We start from the raw sequence: 12942 nt of genomic DNA on the forward strand, positions 1-12942 counted from the left end.
GAGATGCATTACATTGTTGTGAAGTTATTCCAACTCAAAATGGACTTTTCATGCTGCCAGTCAAATGAGTGTGTGGGAAGGTGTGGTGGTGCCTCTATATAGCTTTCTATATATAGTTTCATAGTAGCTAGGGTCAGGAGGGACCTGAACAGATCATCTAGCCTGACCCCCTGCCACAGGCAGGAATGAATGCTGGGTTCACAAGACCCCAGACAGGTGATCATCCAACCTCCTCTTGAATTTGCTCAAGGTAGGGGAAGGGACCACTTCCCTGGCAAGTTCGTTCCAGATTTTGGCCACCCTAACTGTAAAATATTGCCTTCTGATCTCTAACCTAAGCCTATTCTCCATCAGCTTATTACCATTGTTCCTTGTCACCCCAGGTGGTGCTGGGGAGAAAAGGGCTCTACCTATTTGCTGTTGATCTCCCCTGATGAGTTTGTAGGCAGCCACCAGGGCCCCCCTCAGCCTCCTCTTGCTGAGGCTGAACAGGTTCAGGTCCCTCAGTCTCTCCTCGTAGGGCCTGTCCTGCTGCCCCCTCACCAAGCAGTTATACATTATATACAATAAACATTATTTGTATATATGATAATAATACTTCATATAAAATGTGGGTTGAGATATAGCATGTATTAAATGTGTGTAAATATACTGAAGTAACAGATTAAACACATACAATGTGGGTGATTGTATACATAGCTGATGCAATTGCCTAATTCTGTTCTTCCAGCCAAACACTCTCTGAAAACTGTGGTTAAGTTATATCTGTATAAAAGCTGCAAAAAAAACCAGTCAACTACTATTGCTATTAGAAGCCTTGAAAATTACAACAGTGTTTGTGATATTCCATACTATAATATTCCAGTTTATAGCTGGAATATATTGCAAATTCTGTTGCATTGTTAATATTAACTACAAAGGCTGACTAATTTTTCTTTTAGTGGTGTACTAGTACTAAGGCAAAAGGTGTCAATAACATTAGTAATGCAAAAGTTATGGGTTAATGAAGTAAACGATTTGATGTGTATTAATATCAGTGTATAAAAATGTTTAGATCCCACTTTTAAAATCTACATATAGGTAGAAAAGAGAACCGGTGATATAATTTTGTAATCATTAATATTGCATAGTGCTTTACAAAGAGAGACAAAGATTAAAAACATTAGCATATTAGCACAGATTTTCAGGATAAGAATGCAAAATTCTCTATTTATATTTACTAGCTTTTATAATATGGCAATACATGTTTTCATCCTATAAAAAAGCTAAATATAGAACCATGTATGTGTGAGGATTGTTATGAATGTGTGTGTGGGTATACTTTTAAAATAATGTCCATTTTTCACAGTTAACTATAACATGAAACAAAAATGTATTTTGTTACACCTATTTTCAAACAACAGGCACAACGTTTAAAAATCAAACAGTGGACCATCATAATTAATCAGATGCACAAACTGTCCACTATATCATAAACTGCCTTTCCACCCTTTCATTATAAATTTTCTTTCCATAAATTCTCCTTAAATTGCTTACGGGGGTGTAGGTTGTAGCGGTATTGATCTAAGGACATAAGCAGACAAGGTTCTTTGGGTGAATTTGATATGTCTTATTAGACCAACTTCACTAGTTGGGAAAAAAAAATGTTAAGCAAGTTTTCGGGTTTAAAAACCCTTCGGCAGGCTGAGGAACTTTCTGCAGTTGATGTGTGCTCTTCCTGGATGGAATGAAAAGTAAAGAAGCCAGAGGCTGGGCTGCTATGCATACAAGATAGGTAGTCAGTGAAGATATAAACTGAGGAGTCAGTGGGTGAGAGACAGGCTGGGTGCAGCTGTAAGATCCGGGAATGCTGATGGCTCTGTTGTGGGGTGTAGTAATTATGGGGGTGGTGGAGATGACCACGTGAAGAATTGCTGCAGTACATAAGAAACCCCCCCACAAATTGCACACCATAGGTTATGACATATCACCCCTCCCTCGAACCCATACGGAAAATCCTCAAACAATTGCAACCCATACTAGAAAGAGACCCTCTTCTTAAAGAGATCTTCCCAGAGCCACCCATCCTAGCCTTCAAACAAGCACCGAACCTCGCTAACCTCATCACCGGAAGCAAACTTCCTCAAACCCAAAACACACCGAATGGATCCAGACCATGCCATGACAAGAAATACAAAACCTGCCAACACATCTCCACCACCCCCACAATTACTACACCCCACAACAGAGCCATCAGCATTCTCAAATCTTACAGCTGCACCTCCAGAAATGTAATATCTCATCCAAGTTGCAGGGGTTTAGGTTGTAGCTGTGTTGGTCTGTTGTAGGCAGACGAGGTTGTAGGCAGACAAGGTTCCTTGGGTGAATTTGATATCTTTTATTAGACCTATTTGGGTTGGTCTAATAAAAGATATCAAATTCACCCAAGGAACCTTGTCTGCCTATATCTCATCCAATGCACCAAATGCCCTGATGGAAAATACATAGGAGAGACCAAACAACAACTGCGCACCAGAAGAATGCATACTGGAAATCTATCAAAGACAAGAATACCCAATTACCTGTGGGAGCACATTTCCCACAAGAAAACCACGCTCTCTCCAATCTCTCAGTTCTAATCCTCAAAGGGAATTTACAAAACACCTTTCACAGAGACGAGCCTATGAACTCCACATCATCAACCTCCTAGATACTAAAAATCATGGACTAAATATAGATTTTGGATTAATGACACATTATAACCTGCCTGACATCTGACTCCCCAGGTACCTCTCCACTATTCCTCCCCCTTCTGCCCCACACCCAGCCTCTCTCTCACCCACTGACTCCTCAGTTTACATCTTCACTGACTGCCTATCGTGTATGCATAGCAGCCCAGCCTCTGGCTTCTGTACTTTTCATTCCATCCCGGAAAAGCACACACAACAACTGCAGAAACTCCCTCAGCCTGACAAAGGGTTTTTAAACCTGAAAAATTGCTTAAATTTTTTTTCCAACTGTTGAAGTTGGTCTAATGAAAGATATTGGATTCATCCAAAGAACCTTGTCTGCCTTAAATTGATTTTCACTTAAAAGCACAGAAAATACAAAAATATTAATAAAACTGTTTTGCTCAATCCTGCAAACACAAATGTAAGTAACTTAGTTACCACAGGAAATTCCACTGAACTCAATGGCCACATACAGACATGCAGGCGCATATGGTTTGTGGTACCACAAACCACACACCTGGAACATTGAAACATGCCCCATGCTGCAAATTTGCACTGCAGGGGCAAAACTTGCTACTGGGATTTCTCAGTAGCAAAAAAAAAGAAAACCAACCCCCCTCCTGAAAAAAGTAGACAAGATGCTTTGAGTAAATCTGATCTCTTTTATTAGACCAACTCAAATAGTTTGAAACATTCTTCTTTGCAAAGAGAAAAAAAGCAGCACACAGTACAATAGCAAGTGCCAGCACAAACAGAAGCTGTTCCTACAGGGAAATGCTCTGGTTGCTGGCCCATGTCTCTACTATTTTATTTTTGCTCCTGCTGCTCCAGCAGCCGGAAGCCAGGAAGAGCAGAGAAAGGGCAGTTTGCCTGAAGCAGGACAATTTGTCCCTCACCAAAGCACACGTGTGGAGGGCATGTGCTACGGCACAAAGTAACGGCACAAATTTGTGCCACAGCAGGCATAAACCCCTGCACATCTGGATGTGGCCAGTAAGACTACTTATATGAGTACAGGTACATGCATAAATGTTTGTAGTACAAATAAATCATAGATTATTTTTTCTAAGAGGAATGAAAAACCTAGACAGAAAAATAACTTTGTGATGTAATAGTGTAGGTGTTGTGTATCTTGAGTGCACTGTTTTAAGTCTGGTATCCAGCTTGTAGCCATAGTGATCTATTGGAAAAAGCAATCAGGACTCGTAGTAGAAGTGATATCTTCTATTAGACCAACTAGATTTTTGCAAAAAAACCAAAACAAAACAAAACTTTAATTGCAAGCTTTCGGGCACAAACGGCCTTCATCAGGCATTGGAGAAAAGATTGTAAAAGTTCTCCTGGGTAGAAATGAAAGTTCATATTTTAAGTCTCTCTCTCTCAAAAAAAAAATGAATGTTTTTTAGTAAACACTTGCAGAGTACATGCAGAATGCGTGTGTGTGTGGTATATAAACATAGAAGAGAGAGGAATATTTATGAAGACTTTCTTGGGTGAAGATGTCATTCACAAAAAGAGCATTTGTGGATTTTCTGTTCATTTCTCATTTGTTAATTTTGGAGGTGAGGAGACTCAAACTATGACTTCCAGGAACAGTGAATATACTTCTAATATTTTTGCCTTCCATACTGTTTTAGAGTGACATGATTTTCTAATTCAACAGATGTTCTTGATAAAACAGACTTTCTCTGATGTGAGAAATAATTTTATTTCATGAATGACTTTCTGAAAGGACAAGTCATTTATATCAGCTGAGTTAACCCCTTAAACCAGGGGTGGGCAATTCTTTTGGCCGGAGGGCTGTTTACTGAGTTTTGGGAAGCTGTCGGGGGCTGCATGATAGGCAACCAGGGGCAGAAAAATACTAATTTTCTAAATTTTTTAGGGGCCCTGCAGGCTGGATAGAATGGCATGGTGGGCTGTATTTTGCCCACCCCTGCCTTAAACTCATGTGAAGAAAGTGCCCCTTTAATTGGACTTGTTAGGACACATTTTGTAATAATCCAGCCTTGCAGTGTTAGGAACTATTGTGTTTTGAATTATATGCTAATGACAAATGATGAGAATAATTTTAAATGTCCTCTAGGATATATGTTAAATATCAGGACATAACTTTCTATTTTTCTCCTTGAAGTGTGTTTATGGTATTTGTAAATTTAACAGCTTTAGTAACCCTTATTGTCTCAGTAGGTATCAAACTGAGGCATTTAATTCTATCCTTGCTGAAATGGACACAGATGCAGTAGCTGATTTTACAAGGTAATTCAGAAATGAAGCCACTTTAAGAGTAGGATTAAGCAATACATATTTTTAAATAATTGTATCTTGCTATCCTTGAGGAAAACATTTTGATTTTTTACTCTTATCAGGTAAGTAAAGAAAATTGTTGATGCTAAAAACAAAGTGAGAGAAAATAACTGATAGACATTGACATTGACAATGACAAACAAAAAAAGCTTTTTTTTTTTTATATCGCCACTACATGCCCCACTATAACTGTTACTTTAAGGCCAATAATGTAAGCATATTTTGCACCAAATTCCTAGTAGGACACCAATAATGTATAATAATTCTGTATAGAAGAAATATATCCAGATGTAAAATTCAAATACAATAAACCCATATTACTCTGACGTGAGGGTGAAGGCAGTCCGTTCAGCTAAACAGGAAGTCTTCTTTTTCCATTGTGCAGAGAACTTTGGACTGCATTTTGCTCTATGTAACATGGAGGACTATGTACCATGTATGTAACCATGTAACACTGTGCCATCCCTGCAAAGCCTGTGCAAATAAACCAGTAGGCACAAAGGAGAGACTAGTATATGGGCATTCTAGAAGCACAGTAGTTCAGTCCAAATGTTTTGACATGCAGGCAGGCACTAACTACTATTCTACCCTGTCTAAGTCTTGTTTAGGGTTAGGAAGAGACTAACTTCTGTTCCCACCCACCTAAATACCTACAAAGCCCTCCCCATTTACTCTACTTGTGTGAATTGCCTCTTACTATAGACATAAATAAAGCATAAAGGCAGGGAGGTTTTTGTTTTGTTTGTTTTGTTTTGTTTTCTTGGGGGTGGGGGGGGCAGGAAATGTGATCTAGTAGCAGTAGCTTCTTTTTCTCTCTCCCTGTCCATGAAAATTTGTCCATGCTAACTATGTAAAAATTCACCTTACTTTTGTTACTACCCTAAAACTAAAAAATGGATTGGCTGCCCCCCCACCAGCTGCGGACAGAAACATTCTGGAATTCCAACTTCTCTGCATGTCATTTTGTGCTGAGGAGACCAGGTTAGTGTTTAAATACATCAATAGCTCCTGTACATCAATGACAGAGCAGGCAGGAAGAGAAGGATGTGTATGATATGGTTAAGTACTGGAACAGGCTACCTAGAGAAGTTGTGGAAACTTTCAAGAACAGGTTAGACAGACACTTGGCTTAGATGGTTTAAACAGGGATGATCCTGCCTTGAACAGGAGGGGGCTGGACAAGATGATTTCACGAGGCCCGTTCCAGCCCTACTTTCCTATGATCCTACACTTCTGGGTCCCTAATCTTAGGTTTCTCTATATTTTGAAGTATTTTGGTGAAACAGAAAACCTACTGTCTTACTATTATGTACATTAGGGGCTTATTCCTATGAAATTGCATATTATTCTATCCTCCTTGTTAGCCATGAACCTTGTTGCAAAGTAGTCATATTGGATTAAACTGAACTTTTTGAGTTAAATATGCCTTAATGCCATTGAAATCAATAAAACTACAAAAGTTAACCTGGTGTAAGTTTTCAGAGTAGGCCTTACTGTTGGCCTACAACATATGAAGAGTATATTAACAATACAGAAGAAAGTGAAATAATGAGGGAGCTATTAGGAGTGACTTCTTCAATACCCTTATGCAGCTCCCTTAAAGCTGATAAGAATGACTCTTTTGATGTCAACAGGATTGAATCTGAAATGATTTGGCATAACTTGCTGGCAGACAAGTTGCCACTTGTAGGGATTTTGACTCCACTGAAGGTGGAATAAGCATATTGTACTGTTGTTTCAAGAAAATCAGAAAAAAAATGAAAATAAGCCCATTGAAGGAAATGTAAAGTCTCTATCTGACTGTAATTGATTTGGACTCAAACAGTGATAGAGAATATAACGAAGTTGGACTTTTAAAAACACAATGGGAGTGTATCTAATTATGTAGGATAAAAGCCTTTAGATTTATAATTGAGTGTCTTTCAAGATATCTGTTCTCATCAGAGAACCAACTGAAAAGAAGGAAGCAAGGATTACAGTTCTTCCTAAAAGATTTTTCTGTAAAAAGCAGCATGACGGTGGAAGACATGGAAGATTTTGCTATTGGAATTTGGGCCTTGCTTCAGGAAATCACATTTGCTTTTGTGCTTTCCATACCCCTGACAGTGACCTTTTTCTTGAACTGGGTCCTAGTTCAGAGATGGCAAATATAACTTAAATTAGTTTATATTAGAATGGTTTTTCATGAAGTGTTTAATAATATTACTGAACACATTTATAGTAAGGACATATTTGTTTATATTTCTAAACTACGATATGTTCATAACCACTTGCACTTCAAGGTTAGAAGAATGCACATCTGTTCTCAAAAATGTTCATAGAATCAGCACAGCAGCTTACTTGATAATTAATTTTTAGAATGCAACTAGTATCTTCATTTCTTAATCAAAGGAAAATAATTCTTTACAAAACCAAATGCATTTATTTATACAGACTTTGAAGAGCAAAGATTGAACTGGTTTTACCAACCGGTTTCAACTTTGCTACGTACATTCTCACCCTGAAAATTTGTGCTAATATGCTAAATGTTTTTGATTTCTCATTTTAAAGCATTATGCAATATTAAGGATTACAAAATAATATTATCACTTCTCTTTTATCTTAAAATGTTTATTTTAAAGGGGGGATCTAAACATTTTTATTAATATACATAAAATCTTTTACTTCATTAACTTATAACTTTTGACCAGTTTGAACTGGTTTTGACTGGTTTGAACAGGCTTAGATTGGTTTCACCCCACTTCACCTGGTATCACCTGCATTGAACTGATTTTGACTGGTTTGAACTGGTTTTGACAACTCTTGACAAGTTTGAACTCATTAGGACCAGTTTTGCCCAGTTTGAACTGGTTTCACCCAGAGAACCAACTGGAAAGAAGGAAGCAATGATTTTACTACTTCCTAAAAGATGTTTCCGTACTGATTTTGAACTGGTTTCTTCCAGTTTGAACTAGTTCTGTCCGGTTCCACCTGGCTTCACCCACTTTGGACCCTGGTTCCATCCAGTCTGGACTGTTTGCATCTGGTTTTGAATGGTTCCATCCAGTTCGGTCCACTTCCATCCAAGCTGAACTGATTTTGTCTGGTTTGGACCAGTTCTGTCCAGGCTGAACTGGTTTAATCCAATTTCAACTTGTAGAGTCCGGTTCCATCCAGTTCAGTTCAGTCTGGTCTTGACCAGTCTTGTCCAGTCTGGACTGCTCTCAACTGGTTTGGTCCAGTCTCAACCAGTCCAGTCTTTGAACTGCATTCGACTGGGTTTGAGTTTTGTTCACTTTGAACTAGTTTTGACCAGTTCAGTCTGCTTTGAACTGGTTCTGTCCACTTTGAACTAGTTCTGACTGATTTTGACTCATCTGGACCGCTCCCAAACAGTTCTATAAATGTTGAACTGGTTCCAGCCAGTTTTGAATGGTCTGTACCACTCTTGACTGGTCTCATCTGGTTTTGAACTGGTTCTGTCTGGTTTTGAATGGTTTGGACTGGTTCCATCTGGTTTCTACAGGTCTGGACCACTCTTGACCAGTTCCATCCAGTTTCTGCTTTGAGCCAGTTTTGACTGCTTTGAGCCAGTTCAGTCTGAAACTGGTTTGAACTGGTTTGGTCCTGTTTCAACCAGTTCCATCCTGTTTGAACCAGTTTTGACCGATTTCAAACAGCTCAGTCTGGTTTCAACCAGTTTTGACTGGTTTGGCCTAGTTTAGTTTGGTTTTGACTGGTTATAACTGGTTCCATCCAGTTTGAACTGGTTTCGACTGGTTCCATCAAGTTTAAACTGGTTTCGACTGGTTCTGTCTGGTTAGAACTGGTTTTGTCTAGTTCCATCCAGTTAGAACTGGTTCTCTTCTGTTTCAACTGGTTTCGACCGGTTTTGACTGGTTTGAGTATTTTAAACAGGATTAGGATTTATTTAAATTGACCAGCCAAACCTTAGCAAGGTAAGAAGGCATCCTCTCCTACACCAGGGAAGCTTTTGACCTTGAGAAGGCAGTGTCCTACCTCAAGTACATTGTCATGCTGACTCTCAGCTTTAGCAAACCAAATGCAAATGAAGGGGAGCTTGTGGGACTGGAAGCTGATGTGTATATGAAAGCAGAATTAGCCCCCAGGATGTTACATCCTCTTTCAGGGTTTGTGGCTTACAGAATAAATTGCTGTTATGAGAAAATCAACTTATTCCTGCCTAAAACAAATGACTTGCTCCATATTGAACTATAAACTCTTCAGGACAGAGGATTTACCTCTTTTCCTGTGAAGCAGCATACAAAGGAAGGCCCTACTCCTGTAATCACAGAAGCACTTCTTTTTACTTTAAATACACTAAGAGGTTTATTGAAGTTTTGGCAAGGTCTCTGTGTATGTGTGATATATATATATATATATATATATATATATATATATATATATATATATATATATATATATGACATTGAAGTCAGTGGGCCTACTTGTGTGTAAAGTTAACTGTGTATGCAAGTGTTTCCAGGAGAGAGTTTGGCATGCTTCCTGCATGTGACCAGTTAAAAGAAGTGTGGTATAAGTGAGGTAGCTGGTGGATGGATGTGCATCCAAATTCAAGTGCTCTGTCAATCAGATTGTATCCACCTGGTTTCGCCAAGCCTCTCTCGTGCGGCCATGGAGCGGGTGCTTGGAGTCTGCCACAGAGACTGCTCCTGCTGCCCTGATGTTCGGTCACGTTCTCCCCTAGGGATACTCCAATACTTTCCTGCCACGTCTTGGATATTATATTCAGTAGTGGGATTCCCTTCCGCACAGGAGGTGGGGTTGTGGCAGGAGGCGGCGCCAGCAGGTGCTTCTGGGGCTCCACCTCCCTTACACTCTAGCCATGCGCCAACCTGTTGGGACAGTCAAACGATGGATGGTTCGACTCCACTTAGATGTCCCAGTCCCTCCCGCTCTTTCTGGCCCTCGGTGTTCACAACAGTTTTCCTCTTTGCCGCGCAGGTTTATTTGGGGTGGTTAGGCGATCCCGGTGATGGGTTTGGCCTAGTAGCATTGGGAGTCCCTGAATGGCCCTGGCCCACTCAACCCTCGGCATACACCCTGTGGCCTTTCTCCTGGCCTCCGGGGCTTTAGATGTAACAAAAGAGAAACAAATAACAGAAACTCCAGGGATGGGCCTCAGCCCACTCCCCACTCACATGTCCTGTGTCCAACAACTTCGCCATCCCTCAGCATCTTCCTCTAGTCTGGCTCCCTTGCCATCTGGGGTGACATATCCCTTTAAATATATCCCAGACCCCTCTGCTGAGTCCCTCTTCAGCCTCTCCCTGCAGCTGTCAGGAGGCCTCTGATTGGCTCCAGGGGTGGAGGAGTGGTGTCTTACAGCTACCCCCCTGCTGCGTCCCCTCAGCTGTTTCCCTGCTGCCGGTTTTTATCCTAACCATGTGGCATTCTTTGATGATGTCATCTGGCCATGCCAGCGCCAGCCTCAGCCGCAGAGAAAAGCAGCTGATGAAATGCACAGGCACTCTGCCCCTCTGCAACTTGTCTGGCCTAGCTGCATCTGCTGGGGGTAAGTTTGCCCTGTTCTCAGGGCTTTTCTTCTTGGCATTGTGGCAGGCTGTCCCCACCATGACCCACGTCATGGGATAGGTCTCCCATTCCTTTCTCGCTGTCCCCCTGGGACACAGATGTAAAGCAGATTCAAATACAATTTCATGATTCTTGTTCATGAAGCCAAGGGGAAGAACTAGATTTGGGGCTCCTGAGGCAGCTCTCAGAGACCATAAAAACTAGGGAGGTGGTAGTCATGGGGGACCTAAACTACCCGGACATCTGCTGGGAGACACAGACAGCAAAGTCCCACCGGTCACGCAGGTTCCTATCCTATGTACAGGACCTCCATCTGACGCAGGAGTCGTCAGTGTGACGAAGTCATCAGAAAAGCTAATGGCACTTTATTATATATCAGCAGATGCATGACGAACAGAACCAAGGACGTGATACTTCCCCTCTATCGGGCGCTGGTCAGACCACAGTTGGAATACTGCGTGCAATTTTGGGTGCCGCGCTTCAAGAGGGATGTGGATAACCTGGAGAGGGTCCAGAGAAGGGCCACACATATGGTTAAGGGCTTGCAGGCCAAGCCCTATGAGGAGAAACTAGGGCACCTGGACCTCTTCAGCCTCCGCAAGAGAAGGTTGAGAGGCAACCTTGTGGCTGCCTATAAGTTCATCATGGGGGCACAGAAGGGAATTGGTGAGGCTTTACTCACCAAGTTGCTCCTGGGGGTTACAAGAAATAATGGCCATAAGCTAGCAGAGAGCAGATTTAGACTGGACATTAGGAAGAACTTCTTTACAGTTAGAGTAGCCAAGGTCTGGAATGGGTTCCCAAGGGAGGTGGTGCTCTCCCCTACCCTGGGGGTCTTCAAGAGGAGGTTAGGTAGGCATCTAGCTGGGGTCATCTAGACCCAGCACTCTTTCCTGCCTATGCAGGGGGTCGGACTCGATGATCTATTGAGGTCCCTTCTGACCCTAACATCTATGAATCTAGGAATAAGCCAGTTGGAGGAGAAGTGCTTGGTGATGCAACTACGTTGAAGAGTGCCCTTCAACCTGGACAGACAAGGATCTGAGTATACTGGGCTCCAAGTACTGGCATTCTGAATAAGTACACATTTCACTTAACTTTGCAACATTTAGGCAGGACTGCTATAGATGCACATAGATTAGATCAATCTATCTATCTATCTATCTATCCATCTATCAGAGGTGTGTGAAGTAGGCCCTATTCCATTTGGATTCAGCCCGAATCGGGAAATGTGATTTGATTTGTTGATTTGGATCACTGTCCCCAATTCGATTCGGATGAATCCGAATATTTGATGCTGATTTGGAGATAGACACAGCTTTAAATGTTTTCTCTACATACCTCAAGGTACAAGCGCAGCCTGTGAACACTGAGATGCTGGGGTACATGGAGTGTCCCGCAGGAGTGGGAGGGGGAGCCCCCCATGTGCTTGGCAGCATACCCAGAAGTGGACCAGAAGTACTTCCGATCCACTCCCAGGTCCGCCAGGGAGCACGGGGTTCCCTCTGCACCCCCCCCCCCAGCTCTGTGATTGGCTGCGGGGGGACCCCAGGTGCCCCCCCAGACCCAGGAGGCACCAGTAGCTGAGCCAGTTGCCAAGCACGCTGGGGAGCCCCCCACACTTCTGTGGGACACTCCATGTGCCCCAGTATTGCAGCATTCATGAGCCACCTGGTACTTTGAGGTATGTAGAAAAAACATTTAAAGCTGTGTCTATGTCCGAATCTCTGAATCTTTCTGATTAAAGGGTCCTCTGATTCAATTTGGATTTGGAGATTCCGCCACCAAATCGGGCCAAATCTCCGCCGAATTGAATCAGGGACTGAAGCTTTGCGGAGCCCTGTTATCTATCTAGCTATCTAATCTGTCCTTTACATGGCAAAAAACATGGATTATCTGTGTAAGGGCTAGAGTCTAGAACCTACAAACTGCGAGACATGCAGCAGTACCCCCAGGTAAGTACCAAGGGGCCCTTTGGGCATCAGAATGGGGGGGGGGGGGGTGCACCAAAGGCACCATTCAGAGGGCTCAAGTGCTTCTATACTAATGCTAGGAACATGGGGAACAAGCAGAAAGAACTCGCACTTCTGCTTGCAGATAATAACTTTGATTTAGTGGGGCTAATGGAAACCTGGTGGGACCCTACCCGTGACTGGGCAGTACACATTGAGGGCTACAGGTTGTACAGAAGGGACAGAGTAGGGAGGAAAGGGGGCAGGGTTGCTCTCTATATAAAGAAGCATTACACACCTACCCTAATCAATATGGGATCAGAGGGGGAGAAAGTTGAGGCATTGAGGGTTAGGATACATGGAGGTTGAGGGGAAAGGAACTTGATGGTGGGTGTCTACTACAGACCACCACACCA

Source organism: Alligator mississippiensis, chromosome 6 (assembly GCF_030867095.1).
Source record: "Alligator mississippiensis isolate rAllMis1 chromosome 6, rAllMis1, whole genome shotgun sequence".
Classification (NCBI taxonomy): Eukaryota; Metazoa; Chordata; order Crocodylia; family Alligatoridae; genus Alligator; species Alligator mississippiensis.